The following is a 22707-nucleotide window of genomic DNA, read 5'->3' on the forward strand; positions in this document are numbered from 1 at the left end:
CTCCTCCGAGGTCTTAGTGTCTTTCGTGATGCCTAGGCCGGTCTGGTTGTTCCCTCATGCGATCTGATCGTAACCTGGGTGCATGGTCAGGTTCCGAGTTCTCGGGCTGGTATGTTGACGCTGTCAATGGTTTGGCCGGAGCCGGGTTTGCGAGAGCAGCCCCCGAGCCTCTGCACAGAGCGAGAGGACGGTCAAGGACTGACTCGGCTTTTATCATACGCCCCTTTGTCGCCTTTCCGCAAGGAGGAGGGGGGGAAAGCGCCATGTTGCCCTTGGAGGGCGGCAAACATGGTGTCTCCAGTGAGTTGCTAATGGGTGATCCGAGTGGACGCCCGTGCCCCGTTCGATAAGGGTCGACTAGTGGCCCAGAGGCGCGCTCCAACAGTACATGCAGGTGATTTGCCGAACCCGGTCCCATTTGATAGGGTCCGAGGGCTCGATGCCTCCCTCTGATGGGATTCCGTTACAGAATCGCTCCTGCCGGTCTCGGAAATGTCCTAGGGTACCTCGGGAGCATAGCGCGAGCCTCGGCCATGTATCGGACGTACCCAGAGTCATCCCTCGCTCTGCGTGTTCTAAGGCAGCTGTCGAACCCTTCGGGGGGCCAGCCTTCGAACCCCTGATCAGTAGTGGGCGCAGAGCCCGAGTGGCCTAAGGCGGCTGTCAAACCCTTCCGAGGGGCCAGCCTTCGAACCTCTGACCAGTAGTGGGCGCGAAGCCCGAGTGCTCTGAGGCGGCTGTCGAACCCTTCCGAGGGGCCAGCCTTCGAACCCCTGATCAATAGGAGGGCTCGGGGCCCGCTTCCTTCGCAGAGAAGGATCCCTTTTGGAGTATCCCCTTTCTCGGTCCCTGTAGCAAGAGAGAGAAAGGGGAAGAGGAAAAGGATACGAAATTGAACGACGTGGCGCACCTTTTTTGACGCGGTCATTATGGCGGAGGTGAAGCGTCGCCCGCTTCGCTTGCAAAAGGTGTCGCCTGCCCTGCCGCGGAGTTAATGCAACAGGACGAGTGGTTCGCGGGGCAGCCGTTGCACGAGCCGTTCGAGGAACGAGCGTTTCGCCTTCGAGTTTTGAATTTTGCGGCGGGTTCGGGCGAAGTGTTGAACGGGTCTTGCCCGGGCCTTTATATATTCAGAAGAGGGACCGGTGGTGGTTCTTTTCTCTGCTGCTCGCCTCCTGCTTTGGTTTCCGCAACCTGAGGGAATAGCCAGAGAAAGAGAACCGCGCACCTTGTCTGCTCCGCCGCCACCCCCTTCGCTTGGTGATGGCCGACCGGGTAACCGTCGTTCCGCCGCGCGACCCATGGCCTTTCTCCACCGTCACAGCGGACGACCTAGAGGCCCTTGTTGCCGATGGCTTGCTTCATCCCCTCTCCGGTGACCCGCAGCCGGAGTGGATGGTCCCTCCGAGCGGAGCCGCCCCGTCCCTACCGTCGGGGTATGTGCTGAGTTTCGTCTCTTTCCATGAGCGGGGATTCGGAGTGCCGGCAAGCCATTTCATGCGGGCGATTCTGCATTTCTATGGGGTGGAGCTGCACAATCTCAACCCCAACTCTATCGCGCAAGCAGCCATCTTCGCGGCGGTTTGCGAAGGGTTTTTAGGGATTGACCCCCACAGGGATCTGTGGACCCATCTCTTCTCCATGGAGCCTTTTGCCTCGACGACAGGGAAAAGAGAGTCCGCATGGCGGTGCGGGCCGGTGGCTGCATCCTCCAGTTGAGGCAGGCGCGTGCGCAATAGTACATCCCCGCCATCCTTGTGTCTTCGAACAAGGGGTGGCAACGCCGGTGATTTTACCTCCGGAATGACGATGGGAGGTTCCCATCGTTTTCTCAACGAGTGGTGACTATCGCTGGCAGCAACTGGCGCTATGGGGCCCCGCGCGAGAGACAGAAGAATCTCCAGCCCCTTCTGGAGGCCTTGCAGGAGCTGCGAGACGGAGGGCTCACCGCCGCAGGGGTGGTTGCCACCATCCATCGCCGGAGGGTGCTCCCCTTGACGGAGCGGCGGCTACTGCTTTCGGAGATGACGCCGTGGGTCGACTTGGAGGGTTCGCAGATGTCCTCGGTCCCCCTCCCCGCCGATGACCTCCACAGGCGAGTAGCCGGCACGGTAGGGAGGCTGGATGCCGGCGCCCTTACCCAGCCCTCGATGTGTCCCGAGCGCGGGTGCATATCCCTGGTGAGTGCCCGCTCCTTCTTCTTTCTTGTGTTAGATTGCCCTTGGTTCTCACCGCCGAGATTTCTGTCCGTCTCCAGGAGTTGGGGTTTCACAAGCCTTTTCTGCCACCGGTCCCGGAGGACGCGGTGGACCGAGCCACGCGGAGGGTCGCTGCGGAGAATAAGAAGGAGAAGAAGGACGCAAAAAAGGCTCGGGCCCGCGAGCGGATGCGGGCTCGGGACGCCTTGGAGAGGCGTCGTCGGAAGCAGGAGAGGGACATCTCCCGAGGGAGCCGTCGCTGGAGATGCCTGACGACGATGATGACGAAGACGACGACATGGCGGCCCGCCTTGGCCTCAGCCAGATCTACGACTGGGCTAGGGGTCATCGAGCCAGCCCCCGAGTGGGCTGGCGCCGTCGGTATCCGGGGCCGGGACATCAGGGTCCCGGTCTGAAGAACAGGGGCAGGCCGAGGGGGTACTTGACCCCTTGGCCGAGGTAGTTGAGGTGACCCGAGGGAGTCAGGCGGACCCGCCTGTGCCCTAAGAGCCGTTGCCCGTGCCGGCCGCGCAGGAGGTTGATTCTCAGGTCGTCGTGACCGCGCCTGGGCGGACCGTCCCTTCGGCGCCCCGGGCGCCCGAGGCGGGGATGGTGCCGAAGCTGGCAGCGGGGCAAACCTTGGTAGTGCCCGCGGGGACCGAGGCTGGAGGGGCCTCCCCGCAGGCACGATTGGCTGTGGTCCAGAGTGGGTAAGTATCTGAGGATACCTCTGTCCCGGCTCCTTCTTTGTGTGTCCTAATCCTGCTTTTCCTTTTCTTCCCAGCAAACGGAGGCACGACTCGATCGGTCTGGCTCCCCGGAAGGTCCTCAAGACGGCGCTGGCTTCTGCAGCCAGTGCCGCACTGGGCCTCGCCGGCCGGCTGGCCTCCTCACAAGATGCCCCAAAGCGGGGGGCTCAGGCGGCACGGGTTACCGTGGGGCGAGCTCCCCAGGCTGACCCCTCTGCTGAGGCGGCCGTCGTGCCGGGGGAGACTGCTGGCGCGGCCGTGGCCTTCACACCACCTGACGTGTTGCCGACGCCGGCACCAGCCTCTGCCGAGGCTGTTGCCGTTCTGCCCGTGGAGCCATCCATCGCCGCCGATGCTGAGATGGCTGAGGCGCTGCTACCCGAGGCCGGTGATCGGAAGCCCGCCCCCTTAGTCGAGGAGGTACCCGATGCACCGACCGCAGGGGGTGCCGACGCCTTGGAGGAGGGGGCGTAGAACCGCGGCCCGTCCTGGGGAGCGGCGACCTCATCCTCACGCGGCGTGGCTTCAATGAGCGGCGTGGGGAGGCGCTCCTGTTCTGGACCCGTGGTGCCTCGAAGCCCCTCTTTGTTCTTGACGATGAGCGGGAGGAGCAGTCTCGGGACGAGCCCCGTGAGTGTGCCGAGGCAGCGATGGGGTCGCTTCGGTCGACCATGGAGGTCCTTGCCAGGAACGTTCCCAGGATCCTCTAGGTAAGGATTTCAGGCATACCTTTCACGTGACCAAGGCACCCTTTGTGATGCCCTGCTTCCCTTCCTCAGGATCTGACGGATCTGAGCACCGCCAAGTCGTCGTTCATCCGCCGCAATGTCGACGTCTGGGGTTCGCTGCGGTTCTTGAGGACCGCGCTTGCCGAGGCTACCGAGCGCCTCTCCCAACGGAGCGCCGAGGCGGTGGACCTTCGGTTGCTCTGTGATGAGCTGGGGGCGGAGGCAGCGGCGGCACGCGCAGAGGCGCAGTGGCAGCAGTTGGAGCTTGGCCAGGTCATCGGTGAGCGGGACCAATCTCGGAGCCGGGCCACCGAGGCTGAAAGCCGGGCTGAGGCCCTTGGAGGCCAGCTAGCCGAGGCGTCTGCTCGAGCCGGAGCCCTTGCGCAGGACCTAGCCGTGGCCGTCGGGTCTGCTCAGTCCGCCCAAGCCGCAGCCTCGGAGCAGCGTGCCCGGGCTGAAGGTATGTCTTGGCTGTTTTGAGATTTTAATTCAGCTTCACTCTTCAACTCGTGTTTGAAGAATTCTGTTTTGGCTGTTTGCAGAGTTCGAGTCTGCCCTCAACGAGTCCTCCAAGGCACTTGCCCAGGCGGCTGAGCAGAAGGAGGCTGACCGCGTGGCCATGTCTAAGGCTATCTCGGCCTTCTGCTGGGTCTTTGGTCTTGACGACGTCCCCTCGAGAAGCTCCCCCCAGAGTCGCCTGCAGGCCTTGGGTGACCGCGCGCGCGGCAGACTCCGCGAGGCGCTGCTGTAACACCCTAAAGTTTAATTTTGTGAAGACAGGGAAAATTCCCCAAAGGTTTTAAACTAAAACGCCTTTCCTTAAAGATAATCATAAATTGGAAGTTTCTACTCCCAAAATGAATATGTTAAAAATATACATAATCTACAATATAAATTTTATTTTCCTAGAATTAATAAGGTGTGGACTATTCTCTATTATATGATTGGAAGCTTGTCCAAAAGAACTAAAATAAAATAAATATATAAAATATATTTTTACACATCGTGCTGAAGTTCTATAATGTGTACCTAAATTAAGGGTTTGAACTTCAAACTTGGATTGATTTGAAATTCAAATAGAAAACAAAATAGAATTAAAAAAAGAAAAGGAATAGCAACCCTGCTTGCGGCCCACCTCACTTTCCACTCGCTCGGCCCACTCATCCTTGCTCTCCTGCGCGGCGCAACTATCCGCTGCCGCGCCTACACACAACGCTTGTTGGGCCCCACTTGTTGGTCTCATGGCGTCACCTGCGCGATCACGGACTCGACCCCAGTACCGCTGCTGCGTGGGTCCATCTCGTCAGTTCGCCCTCACTCGCTCTGCAGCCGTACTCTAACACGCCGCGCGCCCATACGTCTCTGAGTCACGAGCCCGGGTTGTCAGCTCTTTCTCCTCTGGCGTAACAGACCGCGCGGATTTCGCTCTCCGGCGACCCCCTCAAGTCGGCGCTGACTTCGGAACATACACGGCATCCGCGCTATAAAATCTGCGTCCTCCCCAACCCTATGCACCGCGCCGCCTCAGCTCTTGCACGTTCCAACCACGCTCGGCATCACCTCTAGCGGCGAGCTCTGGAATCCGTGGATCCGCCGCCACACCCTTCTGCGCGCGCCACTGCCTGCATGCGCCTGTAGCCGCACCTGCTACCATCTTCCCCGTGCGTGGAGCCTCTAGCCGCTGCTGGGGATTCGCGCACCGCCATCGCGCGTCCATCTGAGGCGGGTGTGGAAGCCGGGGCATCTGCGCTGCGTCGCAGGATTTCGCCGTTGCCTGTCCCCCTCTCTGCCACCGGTCAGGGACCGAGGAGGGGTCAGGGACGTTCTCCAGCGATCGGGGATCCTGCGCAGGCTGGAAATTGGGCGTGGGCGTCGCCATAACCCGACGAATTTCTCGCCGTCGCCCCTACGCCGCCGCGGGTCCGCCTCCCGCCATGGTTAGCCAATCTGCCACCACCCCATCAGGTAAACAAACCACCATTAGATTTGCCATACGCTATACTTGGTGTAGGACCGTTCGGTATTCGAGGTTGTGCGCGAGTTAGCCAGTTTGCGTAACCCAGTCAATGGCGCCGCCGCAAAATTTGGGTTCACCACCGGCCGGAGTGAGCAGGGAGAGAGGAAAGCGTGAAGGGGCGCCCTGATCGTCGATCTGGTATTCAACGGCTAGGATTAGAAGACTTCATACCCCTTCGCTCGGTTGATAGCAGCCGTATGATTTTGATCCGAGGGCCAACGACGAATCCGGCTGTGTTTAAATCTGGGGCGTCCGTCTGGATCATGCGGCCGAGGTTTCTTGATCGTTTCTATCTAATCTACACCCTCGGTTATTGATCGGACGATCGCCATTTCAACATACCCCTTAGGCCACCAACATTGCAAATAAACCCCTATGGTTTCTACGAAATAACCGCGGTCCAGTCCTGGATTCACTGAGTCTTTGTATCTTTCTGTTCCAGTCCCTGGACTTCTTGTGAATTGTGCGTGCAGCCCAGACAGTGAGGAAAAATCTATAAAATCACTTAGAAATGGATTTTTAGTGTAAAAATAAATGCTAGAACTTGTTTAATTTATAGGAAATGCATACTTAGTCCAAATTGACCCATTCCAATTTCTATAATTTTGTAATAATGTTGTTTATCACCTATTGCCTCTGTTTTGACATGAAAACAATAATAAAATTGATCTCCTAATTAATATCATATCAAATACATAAAATCTTTTGAAATTCATAACTCCTCCGTTTTAACTCCGGTTTAATCCGTTCAAGTTGCATTAGTATCGTATAAATATTTACTATGCAATAACAACACTTATTATACCATGTTTTATTATGTTATAATTAGGCCTTTATTTAACCTACGTTGGTTAGTCTTGTTAATGTGCTCATCATTATCTACCAAAATATAATTTATGGTAAATTTATAAATTAGATTAAAGTTGATATAATTATTTATAGAATAATCTCTCATATGATTTATACTAACCAAGTGATAACATAGTTTAATGGTTAAATCACAACTCCTTAACCATAACTCCGATCTTAGTGGTTCTCGTTCCCGCGATCTCGTAGCAACGCGTAGATCATTATTATTCAGTTTGTACTTATGTTTGGTGTGATGTTAATTTTGTCTATACCATGTCTGTTTGTATTGCTACGACTAGCGCGAGGTTTTGAAGATCTGAAGAATCACCCTGGTAACTGGAATATCAAGTGCCAGGCAAGTTGTGCCCTTGATCACTTCTTTTTACCCATTCATGTTCTGATTAATCATAATGATCTGCATAGGTTAATTTTGATGGGACCTAATAGGTTACCCTAGTTTGACTATCTTTATACCTTGTTCACCACTGAACTTTTTGGGTAGTACTTGCTAGTGCTATATGTGGATTTAGGTATAAGGATACACATTATTCATGATCACACTTTTATTATCTGTTTATTATCACTGTTCATGATAAGATCATTATGTTAATTGGAACATGGAGCGACCACCTGGGAAAACAGTGCTACCACAAGGGTTTATGGACGCCCTTGGCTGATTAATTAGGAAAGCTAGTGGAGGACTACTTTACCCGAAAGGGGCAAGGGCAGTAGGGGAGTGGTCAGTGTAGGGAGGTCCTTGGTTGATTTTGCTGCGATGGCGGTCAGGCAAGAACCCTGCATTGGAGCTTCCTATAAACTGTAGCGGGTTTTCTGAAGCTAGTGGAACTTTGTAAAGGCCTCGTAGTGTTACCCTGCCTCGCCTCCTCTGTAGAGGTGTATGGGAAGTCACGATCCCTTGGCAGATGGGTAACATGACTTGTGGGTAAAGATGCGCAACCTCTGCAGAGTGTAAAACTGGTATACTAGTTGTGCTCACGGTCATGAGCAGCTCGGACCCTCACATGATTAATTTATGGAACTTAAATTCAATTTGTCATATGCATTGCATCGCAGGTGATGTTGTTACTTTTGTTCTACTACTTAATTGGGTTGGTATTTACTTATACTTAGTAACTGCTAATAAAATTTTGACCAACTTTAAAAGCAATGCTCAGCTCTAACCATCCTCTTTGGTAAGCCTTACACTTCACGTGAGCTCCCACCTTTGGCGAGTTCATGCACATTATTCCCCACAACTTGTTGAGCGATAAACGTATGTGAGCTCACTCTTGTTGTATCACACCCCCACAGGTCAAGAACAAGTACCATAGGATGAGGCGCTTGGAGGATGCTGCGATGTGTTCATGAGAGGTCTAGGTCGTCGTCTCCCAGTCAACTTTGGGTTGCTGGACCGTTGTCTCCTTATAATGTAATTAATTATTTATTTTGTATAGAACTCCTATTATATAGCAAAGATGTGACATTCGATCCTGTGCCATGATTCATCATATGTGTGAGACTTGGTCCCAGCACACCTGGTGATTATGTTCACGCCCGGGTCTTGGTGCCCCTAAAACCCGGGTGTGACAGCTGCATCACGGCGTTAGGCGGGCCTTCGCCATGCTCGCTTCCCACTACGATGTGGATCTAGAGCGGGTCAGCGAGGGGTACTGCCTTCCCGACGAAGATGAAGCTGCCCTGGCCGAAGTTCAGAGGCTTGACGCGGCCGCCGCGGGCCCAAGCACGGTGCTGGCGTCCTCCTTCAAAGTGGAAATCCTTCCGCTTGCGCCGCCGTCCGAGGCTGTGGCGGATCTCGCCGAGGGTGGAAATGAAGCCGAGGTTGGAGACGAAGCCGAGGGTGCCGCTCCTCCCCCGGGCAATGCTTGATTCTGCCGGAGCAGTTTGTTTTGAACACGTATGTGTCTTTCGCGGCCGCCGAGGCCTGAACACTTTGTCGTCGTGATATAAAGTTGTCTCTTTTCCTCCTGTTTCGCGTATCCGGACTTGTTCGTCAGTAGCAGGATCGCTTACCGAAGTAGGAGTTATTTTTCGCGGTAGGTGATGAGTGAGGTGTCCGTATCCCGGAGGCGTAGGAGTTCCTCGGCTCAGTCGACCTTGCCGCTTACATGCACTCTTATTCGCTTCTCGGGGTTCTGTTACTGATATAGCCGAGAAACACGAAAGTCGTTTTGGTGGAAGACTTTTTCCGAGGAAAATTTTGACGCAGAGGGGGTTCCCCCTTCTAGCCCCCGAGGGAGGGTCCGGCTTTGCTGAGGCAAGGCTGACCCTTCCTTGATGGTTAGACTTTATTTTGCGTATGAACGAGGCATATGAACGACTTGAAAACATCTTAAGGGAAAAAGCGACGTAGCTGTCGGATGTTCCAAGTGTTGCTGTAGACCTCGCCTTGACTGTTGGCCAACTTGTATGTTCCGGGCTTCAAAATCTTGGCGATGATGAACGGCCCTTCCCAGGGAGGTGTGAACTTGTGGCACCCTCAGGCGTCTTGTCGTAGCCAAAGCACCAAGTCGCCCACCTGGAGGTCTCGGGACCGAACCCCTCGGGCGTGGTAGCGTCGCAGGGACTGCTGATACCTTGCCGAGTCTAGTAAGGCCATGTCCCGAGCCTCCTCTAGCTGGTCCAGTGAGTCTTCTCAGCTGGTCTGGTTGCTCCGATCATCGTACGCCCTTGTCCTCGGGGAACCGTATTCTAAGTCTGTGGGCAAGATAGCCTCGGCCCCGTAGACTAGAAAGAACGACGTGAAGCCCGTGGCTCGGCTTGGCGTTGTCCTCAGACTCCAGACCACCGAAGGGAGTTCCTTCATACATCGCCTTCCAAACTTATTGAGGTCATTGTAGATCCTCGGCTTGAGCCCCTGTAGAATCATGACGTTGGCACGCTCTACCTGCCCATTCGTCATGGGGTGAGCTACGGCGGCCCAGTCTACCCGGATGTGGTGGTCCTCGCAGAAGTCCAGGAACTTCCTGCCAGTGAACTGGATGCCGTTGTCGGTGATGATGGAGTTCGGGACCCCAAAGCGATGGATGATGTTGGTGAAGAATGCCACCGCCTGTTCGGACCTGATGCTGTTTAGGGGTCGAACCTCAATCCACTTGGAGAATTTGTCGATAGTGACCAGCAAGTGCGTGAAGCCCCCGGGTGCCTTCTGCAAGGGACCGACGAGGTCCAGACCCCACACAGCAAACAGCCAAGTGATGGGTATTGTTTGTAGGGCTTGAGCGGGCAGGTGCGTCTGCCTTGCGTAGAATTGACACCCTTGGCAGGTGCGTACAATTCTAGTGGCGTCGGCCACCACGGTTGGCCAGTAGAAACCTTGTCGGAAGGCGTTCCCAACGAGGGCTCGAGGTGCTGCGTGATGACCGCAAGCCCCCGAGTGTATTTCTTGCAATAGCTCCTGACCTTCGGCGATGGATATGCATCGTTGGAGGATGCCTGAGGGGCTGCAGTGGTAGAGCTCCTTTCCGTCACCTAGCAAGACGAACGACTTGGCGCGCCGCGCCAGTCGCCGAGCTTTGGCTCTGTCGAGGGGTAGCTCTCCTCGGTGGAGATATTGCAGGTATGGGGTCTGCCAGTTCTGATTAGGCGGGACCCCATTCCGCTCTTCCTCGACGCGCAGTGCCTCACCCTCGGCGGCCGAGGGTGCCTCGGGCTGAGTTGAGGGCGCCTCGGGCAGAGCCGAGGCCTTCTCGGGCTCGGGCGTGTCATAGGTCTTGACGGAGGGTTGATGTAGGTCTTGGGAGAAGACGTCCGGGGGAACCGTTGTCCGCCCCGAGGCTATTTTAGCCAGCTCGTTCGCAGTCTCGTTGTATCGTCGAGCGACGTGGTTGAGCTCGAGCCCGTAGAACTTGTCCTCCAGGCGCTGAACCTCGTCGCAGTAGGCTTCCATCTTTGGGTCGCGGCAGTGTGAGTTCTTCATGACTTGGTCGACGACAAGCTGCGAGTCGCCACGAGCATCGAGGCGCCGAACCCCTAGCTCGATGGCGATGCGCAACCCGTTAACGAGAGCCTCGTACTCGGCCACGTTGTTAGACGCCGGGAAATGGAGGCGCAACACATAGCGGAGGTGCTTCCCGAGGGGTGAGATGAAGAACAGGCCCGCGTCCGCTCCTGTTTTCATCAGCGACCCGTCGAAAAACATGGTCCAGAGTTCCGGTTGGATCGGAGCTGCTGGAAGCTGGGTGTCGACCCATTCAGCCACAAAGTCCGCCAAGACTTGGGACATGATGGCCTTCCGAGGAGCGAACGAGATTGTCTCGCCCATGATTTCCACCGCCCACTTTGCAATCCTACTAGAGGCCTCTCGGCACTGGATGATCTCCCCTAGGGGAAGGATGACACCACAGTCACCGGATGAGACTCAAAGTAGTGTCGCAACTTTCGCCGCGTCAGAATCACCGTGTACAGTAGCTTCTGAATTTGCGTGTAGCGGATTTTGGTCTCGGACAGTACCTCACTGATGAAGTAGACCGTCCTCTGGACGAGCAATGCATGCCCTTCTTCTCGTCTCTCAACTATGATCGCGGCGCTGACCACCTGAGTGGTTGCGGCTACGTAGATCAAGAGAGCTTCTCCGGCAGCGGGGGGCACCAAGATGGGCGCACTTGTAAGGTGCGCCTTTAAGTTCTCGAGGGCTTCCTCGGCCTCGGGGGTCCAAGTGAAGCGCTCGGTCTTCCTTAAGAGGCGGTACAGAGGCAGGCCTCTTTCGCCGAGGCGCGAGATGAAGTGGCTCAGAGCCGCAAGGCATCCCATGACCCTCTGTACTCCTTTCAAGTCCTTGATGGGCACCATGTTGGTAATGGCCGCGATTTTCTCCGGGTTGGCCTCGATGCCCCGCTCGGAGACAATGAACCCCAGGAGCATGCCTTAGGGGACTCCGAAGACACACTTCTCGGGATTGAGTTTTACGCCTTTCGCCTTGAGACACTTGAATGTCGTTTCAAGGTTAGCGAGGAGGTTAGAGGCTTTCCACGTCTTGACTACGATGTCATCGACGTAAGCCTCGACCATTCGACCAATGTGCTCTCCGAACACGTGGTTCATGCACCTTTGGTATGTCGCGCCTGCATTCCTCAAACCAAATGGCATAGTGATGTAGCAGTACATGCCAAAAGGTGTTATGAAAGAAGTCGCGAGCTGGTCGGACTCTTTCATCCTGATTTGGTGATACCCTGAGTAGGCATCGAGGAACAATAGGGTTTCGCACCTAGCAGTGGAATCCATGATTTGATCGATGCGAGGCAGAGGGTAGGGAACTTTCGGACATGCTTTGTTTAGACCAGTATAGTCTACACACATCCGCCATTTCCCACCTTTCTTTTTCATAAGCAAAGGGTTGGCTAGCCATTCAGGATGGAATACCTCTTTGATGAACCCTGCAGCCATCAGCTTGTGGATCTCCTCGCCTATGGCTCTGCGCTTTTCTTCGTCGAATCGGCGCAGAGGCTGCTTCACGGGTCAGGCTCCAGCTCGGATATCCAGCGAGTGCTTGGCGACATCCCTCGGTATGCCAGGCATGTCCGAGGGACTCCACGCAAAAACCTCGGCGTTTGCGTGGAGAAAGTCGACGAGCACTGCTTCCTATTTGGGGTCGAGCTCGGAGCCGATCCGGACTTGCTTGGAGGCGTCGTTGCTGGGGTCGAGAGGGACGCACTTAACTGCCTCTGCTCGCTCGAAGTTGCCGGCGTGGCGCTTCGTGTCTGACACTTCCTTGGAGAGGCTCTCCAGGTCGGCGATGAGGGCCTCGGATTCGGCGAGGGCCTCAGCGTACTCCACGCACTCCACGTCGCATTCGTACGCGTGTCGGTACGTGGAGCCGACGGTGATGACCCCGTTGGGGCCTGGCATCTTGAGCTTGAGGTAGGTGTAGTTGGGGACGACCATGAACTTGGCGTAGCATATGGTCTCCCCAGCACTGCGTGGTAGGTTCCTCGGAACCCGACCACCTCGAACGTGAGGGTTTCCTTTCGGAAGTTGAAGGGAGTCCCGAAGCAGACGGGCAGATCGAGTTGCCCGAGGGGTTGGACGCTGTTGGGGGCCTTCGGCTTCCGAAGGTCCTCAAAAACATGATTTAACAATGTCTCTGGAGTATAATGTGTAAACAGGTACCTTTGAACTTAAATCAAAACCACGGCGTGAAGATGCATAAAGAGTATGAAGGATGGCGTAGAGTCGAAGCTATGCACAGGAGAGCTTCGGCGTGATAGCAGGAAAAGAAACCGACTTAAAAGGGAAAAGGCTATTTAGACCCCGTTGAATTGCTATAGAGTTATTAGCAAATGTAAAGGGCATGGGTGTAATTTTACATGGGCTGCGACCTGTGCCTATAAATAGATGAATAGTGCTCCCGTACTGTTCACGCGGACTTGGCATTTACTTTCGCGTCACGCTTGTACCCCTGCTTTCCTTAAAGCCGAAGGTACATTTATAATTTGTTATTGTTTATGCAGTAACGCAAATAAAAATAAGTTGATAATGATGTTTAAAGTGTTTATATTATTTTGTGTATGAATCCTTCTTCATCATTTATTGTGCTTACGAAGGTTTGTTTTTCATAACCTTCGTCCAGAATTCATTATATCCGAAGGGAGATAATGCTTCGAAGGACGAAGGACTTTAACATTCAACACTTTTTATGTTGCCTTGTTCTTAACTCGAAGCATTTGAGAACAAGTCCCCAACATTGGCGCCCACCTCCGGTGAACTCACTTCCACTTTTTGAGTTTCGAACACCTTCGGCAAGCAAAGATCTTCATCATGCCGCCCAAGAAAGCTTCAGCAACAGGGGCTGCCGCTCTGCAGCCGCTGGACCCCAACCAGGAGACCCTCTCTCTTCGGAAGGCCCGAAGCCAGAAGAGGAAGGCCACCAGTCCAACGCCTCAGGAGGACGACTTGGATCAAGAGATCAGAAATATGGAGATGCTCCATCAGCAGGTGCAAAGGAAGAAGGAAAAGATGGCTAGGCTGGCTGACCTGCAAAGGCAGATAGATGAAGCCTCTGAAGAAGTTCGCCATCTTACTCAAGATGAGCAGAACCGAAGGCCTCAACACAGAGAGCTTCATCAAGAGGGCTTCTTCAACGAGGATGGCTGGTATGAGGATTTTCATCATGGAAATTTTGCTTTTGATGATGCTTATCCTCTGTCAGCAGAACTGCAGGCTACACCTTGGCCTCCGTCCTACAAGCCACCTCAACTCCCCAGGTACGACGGACACTCAGATCTGAAGCAGTTTCTGATGAGCTACAAAGCAACGATATCTTCCTATGGTGGCAATACTGCAGTCATGGCGAAGTCTTTCATCATGGCCGTCAAGAATGTTGCACAAACCTGGTACTCCTCCCTTCGACCAGGAACAATCACATCATGGCAGAAGCTGAAGGATATGTTGATCACCAGTTTCCAAGGGTTTCAAACGAAGCCGGTCACCGCTCAAACCTTATTCCAGTGCACCCAAGATCACGAAGAGTATCTTTAGGCGTATGTCTGATGGTTCTTACGCCTTAGGGCACAAGCGCCAACAGTGCCCAATGAAATTGTCATTGAGGCCATGATTAAGGGGCTTCGGCCGAGACCTTCAGCCCAATACTTTGCCAGGAAGCCCCCTCAGACTCTGGAGAAATTGCTTCAGAAGATGGATGAATATATCTGCGCTGACAATGATTTTCGATAGAGAAGGGAGGAAGCTTACAGGTTCTCCGAAATAGCCAGGGGCTTCGGAGGGAGAATTCATCCCAGACATGTCAGATCGATTCATTCCACTCAGAATGATGACAGGGGAAGCCAGCAGTAGAGGCCGCAATATTCCTCCCAGGCTTCGGGGCAGCAGCAGAGCTATCCTCGGCCTCCAGCCACAAGGGGCAGAGGTGCCAGGGGCTTCGGAGGAAGATTTGGGGATCAGCCCAGGAAAATTTATTGCTTATTCTGTGGTGAGGACAAGGGCCACACCACCAAAATGTGCCATGTCACCATTCAGAAACAAAAGGAAATAGCAGAAGTTGTAGCCCAACAGACTCATCCGACTCGCCTTATATCCCAGAGTATGTGGGCAACCACCCTGCAGCTTCTGTTGCTTCGGCAAGTCAATCTCAGGCATCTTGGCAACAACCACCACCTCCACCACCAATGCAACGAGGCCAGCAGCCAGAAGGGAGTCAGCATACTCAACACCAACGAGACTTCAGAGAAGAGTCCGAAGCTTGTACAGTCAATAGTACTGTGCCGGAATCGAAGCACATTTACTAACAAATATCCTACCTCGGCAGCAGTTTTTGCATTCAGTATCATTTTCTTTTTTAATAAGGAACAATTATTGAAAGCCTAAGTGTTTTTTGTCGTTTTCAATTTCTTGTAATAGCTTCGCCTTTGCCATAGTACGAATATACTTACTCCACAGAATAACGAGGTCCAAAAAGTTGCCGAAGCATAAGAATTTATGGTTACAGGGAGAAACTTCGAAATAACAAAAAGTCGTTCCTAAGGGAGCGCAGCGTAAGTTTTCTGCTCAAAAGTCGTTCCGAAGGGAATGCAGAGCTTACAGCGAAAAATAAACGCTGATTCCGCTAAAAGTAAAAGGCGAAGAAGCTCCTAAGGGAGGCTTACAGCGAAAAATAAACGCTGATTCCGCTGAAAGTATAAGGCGAAGAAGCTCCTAAGGGAGGCTTACAGCGAAAAATAAACGCTGATTCCGCTGAAAGTAAAAGGCGAAGAAGCTCCTAAGGGAGGCTTACAGCGAAAAATAAACGCTGATTCCGCTGAAGTAAAAGGCAAAGAAGCTCCTAAGGGAGGCTTGCAGTGAAAAATAAACGTCGATCTTCGGCAAATATCATTTTGCATAACATCACATCATCACATCATTTGCATAGCATAACATCATACATCATATTGCATCAATGGCGCAAGAAGGGGGTTTCAATGTTGATATTCGGAGATTGTTTTGAAGAAACAGTGCCAAGGCACGAAAATAATTATTGAAGAAGCATGCCTTCGTCAAACTCTGAAATGACAAGATCTATTGCTTACTGATTTTTATGAAGATTGGATGTTTTTATGAAAATACGGATATTATTTACGAAGCATGAAAAGAAGGGAAGGTGTTTTTTCGCCGAAGGCTCAAAAACGGTATGTATGTAAAGTTTCATGCATCGTAAAGAATTGAACCATAAATAGCTTATATATTACATTCAAAGTTACAAAATATTACACATATTGTTCAACAAATATTACATTCCAAATGTTTTTACAATAACATCTAGTCTTCCCTTAGAACTACTTCTGCAGCTTCGTTTAGTAGTTGATCAATAACTTTGTCCATGATAGCTTCGGCCATTTTTCTAATCTTGTCATCCCCCTTTACGTTGGGGTCCGCTAATGGCTCGGCGGGCTCTGAGGGAGGAGAAGGTGCGGCTATGTTACAAAGTGTAAACAAGTTCGAAATCAAAAAGTTACAACAAAAAGTCAAAAACTAGTAGTTAATACCTATTCGCCCTTCGAGATCCGCACTTTTCTCAGCGGCCTCTGCTACTTTTCTAGCGTCATGAATACCTTTTTCGCTTCTTCGTATAATTTCTTGAGCCATCTCCCGGCCACCATTGTCCCAGATGTCGGTGAAAAATTTCCCACCAACCAAATTGCCTCGGCCGAAGGGTCTTTTATGTCTTCGGGAGATAAATCGGTTTCGGTCTGTGCTAAGGATTTCACGTGATCGCAGCCTTTTTTCTCCAAAACAGTGGCAACCCCCCTAGCACCCGAGAAGGCACATATGTCTCCGCGGCTATTCAAAACTTCTTCAAAAGCTTCAGCTTCGTGGCTGATCCATCCAATTGGGCCTTCGGGGTCGCCCATCATGAATTTTTCTTCACTTGAAAACGCGCCAACGCTGGCGAAGCTGGTTCTTATTTTCTTAACACATTCTATAGATTTTTCATAACACTTTTTCTTGGACGCACGAAGCTCTTCAACGTTTTTTTCTAAATGATTTGCCCATTGTTCACTAATTTCTCTTTTTGTTTCTTCAACTGTGTATTCTTCTTTAGCTCTGGCTAGCTGTTTCCGAAGATCCTCAATTTCGCGCTTCTGAGCCTCAGCTTGAGCTTTGAAAGCAGCTTCGTCCTCTTTTATCTTATTCACCAACGAATGTAATATTTTATCTTTTTCGAGACCTTCGTTCCTTAGTTCAATTACTTCGGAACGAAGGTTGCTCAAGGCTATGGTACACCCTTCGTCTTCGGCATCTTTCTGTGCCCTGAGGGCATTGCTAAGTATAAGGCCCTGCAAAAAAATGCGTTAATAAGTTCAAGCAAATGAAAATTTTTGGTTTCAAGGAATAATACAAAGATCTCATTTTTTTCACCTTTAAACTGTTGTACGCTAAGCTGTCGGCCAGCTCGTTTTTTGACAACACCGAGAGCCCGTCTTCTAATGTTGGGAATCCGAAGTTCTTGCTAATCTCCCGACAGACAGAAATCTCCTTGCTGTTAGGGAGACAATATAAGAAGTCTTCTTCTCCGCTGCCGTTGAATATCAGCGCCCCTTTTGGATATTTCAATTTTTGTGCATAGAACTGAGCTTCTCTCTTTTCTTTTTCGGTCAGATTTTTACCCGAAGCATGACGTAAGACATAGTCAAAAGCTTCAGAAGATGCTTCGGGTGTGGCGATTTTCTCAGATAAAATTTCTTCTGCAAATTCTTTTTCCGTTTCTTTTTCAATTTCCAAGAATTCCCTCTTGGTGGGCTCTGAAAGCCCAGTTTCAGTTTCCGCTTGACTTTTGGCAGCTTCGGCCTCAATTTGTGATTTTGGAGCTTCGGCAGATATTTTCGAAGTAGAGCTTGAAGATTTTATCGTTTCCAGCACATCTAGCACGTTAACCATTCTTTTCCTCTTGGGAGTTGTTGAAAGGTCTTTTTGTGCCCTCGGCATTGGTGTTGGCACCTCAACTTTTGCTGAAGGACTTAAAATTTCCGATGTCTTTGTTTCTTCAGCCCTCGGTTCTTCTATTTTCCCCATCTCCAGCATTATGGCCGGCTCTTCAATATTCGGCAGGGGAGTCGGCTCCTTGGCTTCGGTGGCCGAAGAGGTCTCACCGACAAACTCAGGCACTGTGGCCGGTTCAATATAGCGTGGCCGGTGTGTAAGAACCTTCATCTTTTTCCTCTTCGGCGATGGCTCACTAGGAGCGGCTGAAGCAGCTTCCTTAACAGAAGCCGTATCTTTCCTTTTTTGACCCCGTGTTGGGTAACGGTAGTGAGGATAGACGAACCCAATGGCATCAAATACTCAATTGAGTCTTTTCTTCTTCCGGCCTCCGAAGGCCACAGACAGTGCAGTATCTTCTGCCTTTGAGTATGGTCCAAGCAGTTCATCGCTTGTGGCCTCAATACATTTCAGCCAGTCATCATCTGGCTCGACAAACTGATCTCCATATCTGAAGGTATATTTTAACCTAACTAGTCCACCTTCGTCAGGTTTGCTGATGGTTTCCTTTGGCATTTCCCACTTTTCTACAAGTGGCCATACTCTGAAGGCAATGTGCTCCTTGCTCAAATCTCTTGTCCCGATGAAAGAGCAAACTACACCGAAGGCTCTCGGCATTCTTCGGCTGCTTCGTCAATATCCACCTTCGGTTTCCGAAGGCCAAAACGCTGCCAGATGGGACACATGATGATATCTTTAATATCTTCTCGTGTCTTCAAGTCGTTTTTTCACATAAAACCATTCCTTCATCCAGTCCCCAGGCCATCTCTTCCGAAAAGTTGGCACGGGACAGCTAGACCCAGAGCGGGCACCGAAGCTATAACAGCCAAAATTGTTATGATATTGCTCTTTACCCCATGGTTTTGTCTCATATAATAACTCATGCATACTGCAGAAACTTTTTGCATTTGGCTCCAAACCTTGGCTCTTTACGGCCCATACAAAGATTCCCATCCTTATGATTGCTTCGGGAGTAATTTGATGAAGGCAGATTTCAAATATCTTCAAAACTTCTACCACGAAACTGCTCAAAGGAAATCGAAGTCCATCCTTGAAGAAACTTCGGAATATCATGACTTCATTCTCCTCGGGAGTCGGACAAGTTTTCTCTCCTTCGTCAGCCCTCACAATAGATAAATCCCAAAAATATCTACCCCTCATATTGGCAAGATGGCTTTGTTTAATGCTTGATTTTCCAAAAACTGCATGGCTTGGTCGCCAAGGTCGATCTTCAGAATCTTCACCACCACTTTCCACATCATAGCTGTCACTGTCACCAGTGTCTTCAGACAAACCCTCTAAAATCTCTCTAGTAATCTTCTCTGTATTTGTCTTTGCCATTGATTCAAGAAAATCGAGATTCATCTCCTCAGAAAGGCTCAGCTTTGATTCAGCGACAGCTTTCTTATCTTCAGACATCTTCGAAAATGCTGAGAAAGTGCTCTCGAAACCGAAGCTTGAAAATTTAAAAAGCTAAGCAAGTGTTGGTGCCAAGGGCTAAAAGTTGGGTGAGCAAGAGCAGATGGCAAGAAAGCGTGCCAAATGAACTCGTGGTGAGCCCTTATTTATACGCCTAGTGCGATAAAAACTGGAGGGTCCCGCTTGTCAATGACTGTTGCTATTCTAGCAAGGGAAAGGTGTTTTTTCGGACCTTCGGCTTAAGGCCTTCGTCCATGTCGCAATCTGAATTTATCACTCTAACAAATTAATATTGCGAGGGGCTAATGTTGGGGGCCTTCGGCTTCCGAAGGTCCTCAAAAACATGATTTAACAATGTCACTGGAGTATAATGTGTAAACAGGTACCTTCGGACTTAAATCAAAACCACAGCGTGAAGATGCACAAAGAGTATGAAGGATGGCGCAGAGCCGAAGCTATGCACAGGGGAGCTTCGGCATGATAGCAGGAAAAGAAACCGACTTAAAAGGGAAAAGGCTATTTAGACCCCGATGAATTGCTATAGAGTTATTAGCAAATGTAAAGGGCATGTGTGTAATTTTACATGGGCTGTGACCCGTGCCTATAAATAGATGAACAGTGCTCCCGTACTGTTCACGCGGACTTGGCATTTACTTTCGCGTCACGCTTGTACCCCTGCTTTCCTTAAAGCCGAAGGTACATTTATAATTTGTTATTGTTTATGCAGTAACACAAATAAAAATAAGTTGATAATGATGTTTAAAGTGTTTATATTATTTTGTGTATGAATCCTTCTTCATCATTTATTGTGCTTACGAAGGTTTGTTTTTCATAACCTTCGTCCAGAATTCATTATATCCGAAGGGAGATAATGCTTCGAAGGACGAAGGACTTTAACATTTAACACTTTTTATGTTGCCTTGTTCTTAACTCGAAGCATTTGAGAACAAGTCCCCAACAGACGCGCTTCCCGGGGATGATCCCGTGAAAGGGCGCCGCACCGGCCCGGATCGCGGACAAATCGATCTGCAAGGGCCCGAGGGTCTCAGCGTAGATGATGTTGAGGCTGCTGCCTCCGTCCATGAGGACCTTGGTAAGCCTGACGTTGCCGATGACGGGGTCGACAATGAGCGGGTACTTCCCCGGGCTCGGCACGTGGTCGGGGTGGTCGCCTTGGTCGAAGGTGATGGGCTTGTCAAACCAGTCTAGGTAGAATGGCGCCGCCACCTTCGCCGAGCAGACCTCCCGGCGCTCTTGCTTGCGGTGCCGAGCCGAGGCGTTCGCCACTTGCCCACCGTAGATCATGAAGTAGTCGTGGACCTCGGGGAACTCTTCTGCCTTGTGGCCCTCCTACTTGTCGTTGTCGTTGGCCTTTGCCACCTTCCGCGGGGGACCGGCCTTGTGGAAGTAGCACCGAAGTATGACGCACTCCTCAAGGGTGTGTTTGACGGGACCCTGATGATAGGGGCACGACTCCTTGAGCATCTTGTCGAACAGGTTGGCGCCTCCAGGAGGCTTCCGAGGGTTCCTGTGCTTGGCGGCGGCGACAAGGTCTGCGTTGGCGGCGTCGCGTTTCACTTGCGACTTCTTCTTGCCCTTCTTCTTGGTGCCACGCTGAGCGGACGCCTCAGGGACGTCTTCCGGCTGGCGCCCCTGAGGCTGCTTGTCCTTTCGGAAGATGGCCTCGACCGCCTCCTGACCAGAGGCGAACTTGGTGGCGATGTCCATCAGCTCGCTCGCCCTGGTGGGAGTCTTGCGACCCAGCTTGCTCACCAGGTCGCGGCAAATGGTGCCGGCGAGGAACGCGCCGATGACATCTGAGTCGGTGATGTTGGGCAGCTCGGTGCGCTGCTTCGAAAATCACCGGATGTAGTCACGCAGGGATTCTCCCGGCTGCTGGCGGCAGCTTCGGAGATCCCAGGAGTTCCCAGGGCGCACGTATGTGCCTTGGAAGTTGCCGGCGAAGGCTTTGACCAGGTCGTCCCAGTTGGAGATCTGCGCAGGAGGCAGATGCTCCAGCCAGGCTCGGGCGGCGATGGAGAGGAACAGGGGAGGTTGCGGATGATGAGGTTGTCATCGTCCATTCCACCCAGCTGGCAGGCCAGCCGGTAGTCCGCGAGCCACAGTTCTGGCCTTGTCTCCCCCGAGTACTTGGTGATGGTAGTCGGGGTTCGGAACCGGGTCGGGAACGGCGCCCGTCGTATGGCTCGGCTGAAAGCCTGCGGACTGGGCGGTTCGGGCGAAGGGCTCTGATCCTCCCCGCTGTCGTAGCGTCCCCCACGCCTGGGGTGGTAGCCTCGGCGCACCTTCTCGTCGAGGTGGGCTCGACGGTTGCGGCGGTGGTACTCGTTGCCGAGGCGACCCGAGGCTGCAGGCGCTGTGTCCCGCGTGCGCCCGGTGTGGACCAAGGCTTCCCGCATGAATCGGGAAGTCGCGGCGCGATGCTCCGGTGGGTACCCCTGTCTTCGGGAGGCAGAGCTTTCGGCCCGTTGGACCACGACATCCTCCAGGAGATTCTTGAGCTCTCCCTGGATACGTCGCCCCTCGGTGGTGGATGGTTCCGGCATCGCTCGGAGTAGTATTGCCGCTGCAGCCAGGTTCTGGCCGACCCCACTGGAAGCCGGGGGCAGCCTTGCCCTGGCATCGTCGGTGATGCGGTGCCGGACGTCCTGGGCCAGATGACGCGCTTCTCCGGTCGGAGCTCGGCCTGCCCACTCCTGCCCGATGTTCTACCGGAGCTGCACAAGTTGTCCTGCTTCCTCGTCGAGCCTGGCCTGCATCTCGCGGATTTGCTCGAGCTGTGCGTCCTGACCCCCTACAGGGACTGGGACCACAGCTAGCTCCCGAAGGATGTCAACGCGAGGCACAGGCCTAGGGGGATCACCGTCCTCCGGTATACCAAGATGGTTGCCTTTGTCGAGACCCCCTAGATCGACGTGGAAACATTCACGACTTGGGCCACAGTCCTCGCCATCAAGGCTGTGGCCATCATCGGAGCAATCGGAGAGGCAGTAGTCACATGCGGCCATGAAGTCTCGCATGACACTGGGGTTACCGAGCCCGGAGAAATCCCAACCAGAGTCAGGCTCGTCATCTTCCTCGGAACCCGGGGGCCCATAGGTCGAGACGGCCGTCAGTCGGTCCCAGGTTGACCACATATGGTACCCCGGAAGGTTTGGGTATGCCTTTATGAAAGCGTCCACCAAAGCGGGATCGCTTGGTGGGTCGAAGCTGAATCTAAAAGGCACAGGGTGGAAAACGTACGGTACCTCTTGATCGACGGATGGTGACGAAGTCGCGTCGGGGACGGACTGCATCGTTATCTCAGGTACGAGGCTAACGCCCAGCAAGTCCTTCGCGAGCGTGCTGGCGTCATCCGTCCGCTTGGGGTTGGTATGTTGCGGGGAAACGACGCCCGTCTTCGTCTCAGACGCGAGGTCGACGCCCGACGTGTCCCCCGCTGGGGCGCCGGCGTCGTTGACTCGCTCGACAGCCGACGAGGTGCCGCCTCCGTCGGCGGGGAAGGAGACGGGACAGACCCGGATGCTGCTCTTTCGCCACACGGGGAAGACGTTGTCGATTCCGCTGCCCGCGGGCGGGCTGAAGGCCGCCATTGTCGTTGTCGCGCGGCGGAGGAAGGAGTACCATGTCGTAGCTGCCGTTGAGGGACATGAACTCGAGACTCCCGAAACAGAGCATCGTCCCGGGCTGGAGAGGTTGCTGGAGACTACCCATCTGGAGCTTGACGGGAAGCTGTT

Source organism: Zea mays, chromosome 7 (genome assembly GCF_902167145.1).
Source record: "Zea mays cultivar B73 chromosome 7, Zm-B73-REFERENCE-NAM-5.0, whole genome shotgun sequence".
NCBI classification, from domain to species: Eukaryota; Viridiplantae; Streptophyta; class Magnoliopsida; order Poales; family Poaceae; genus Zea; species Zea mays.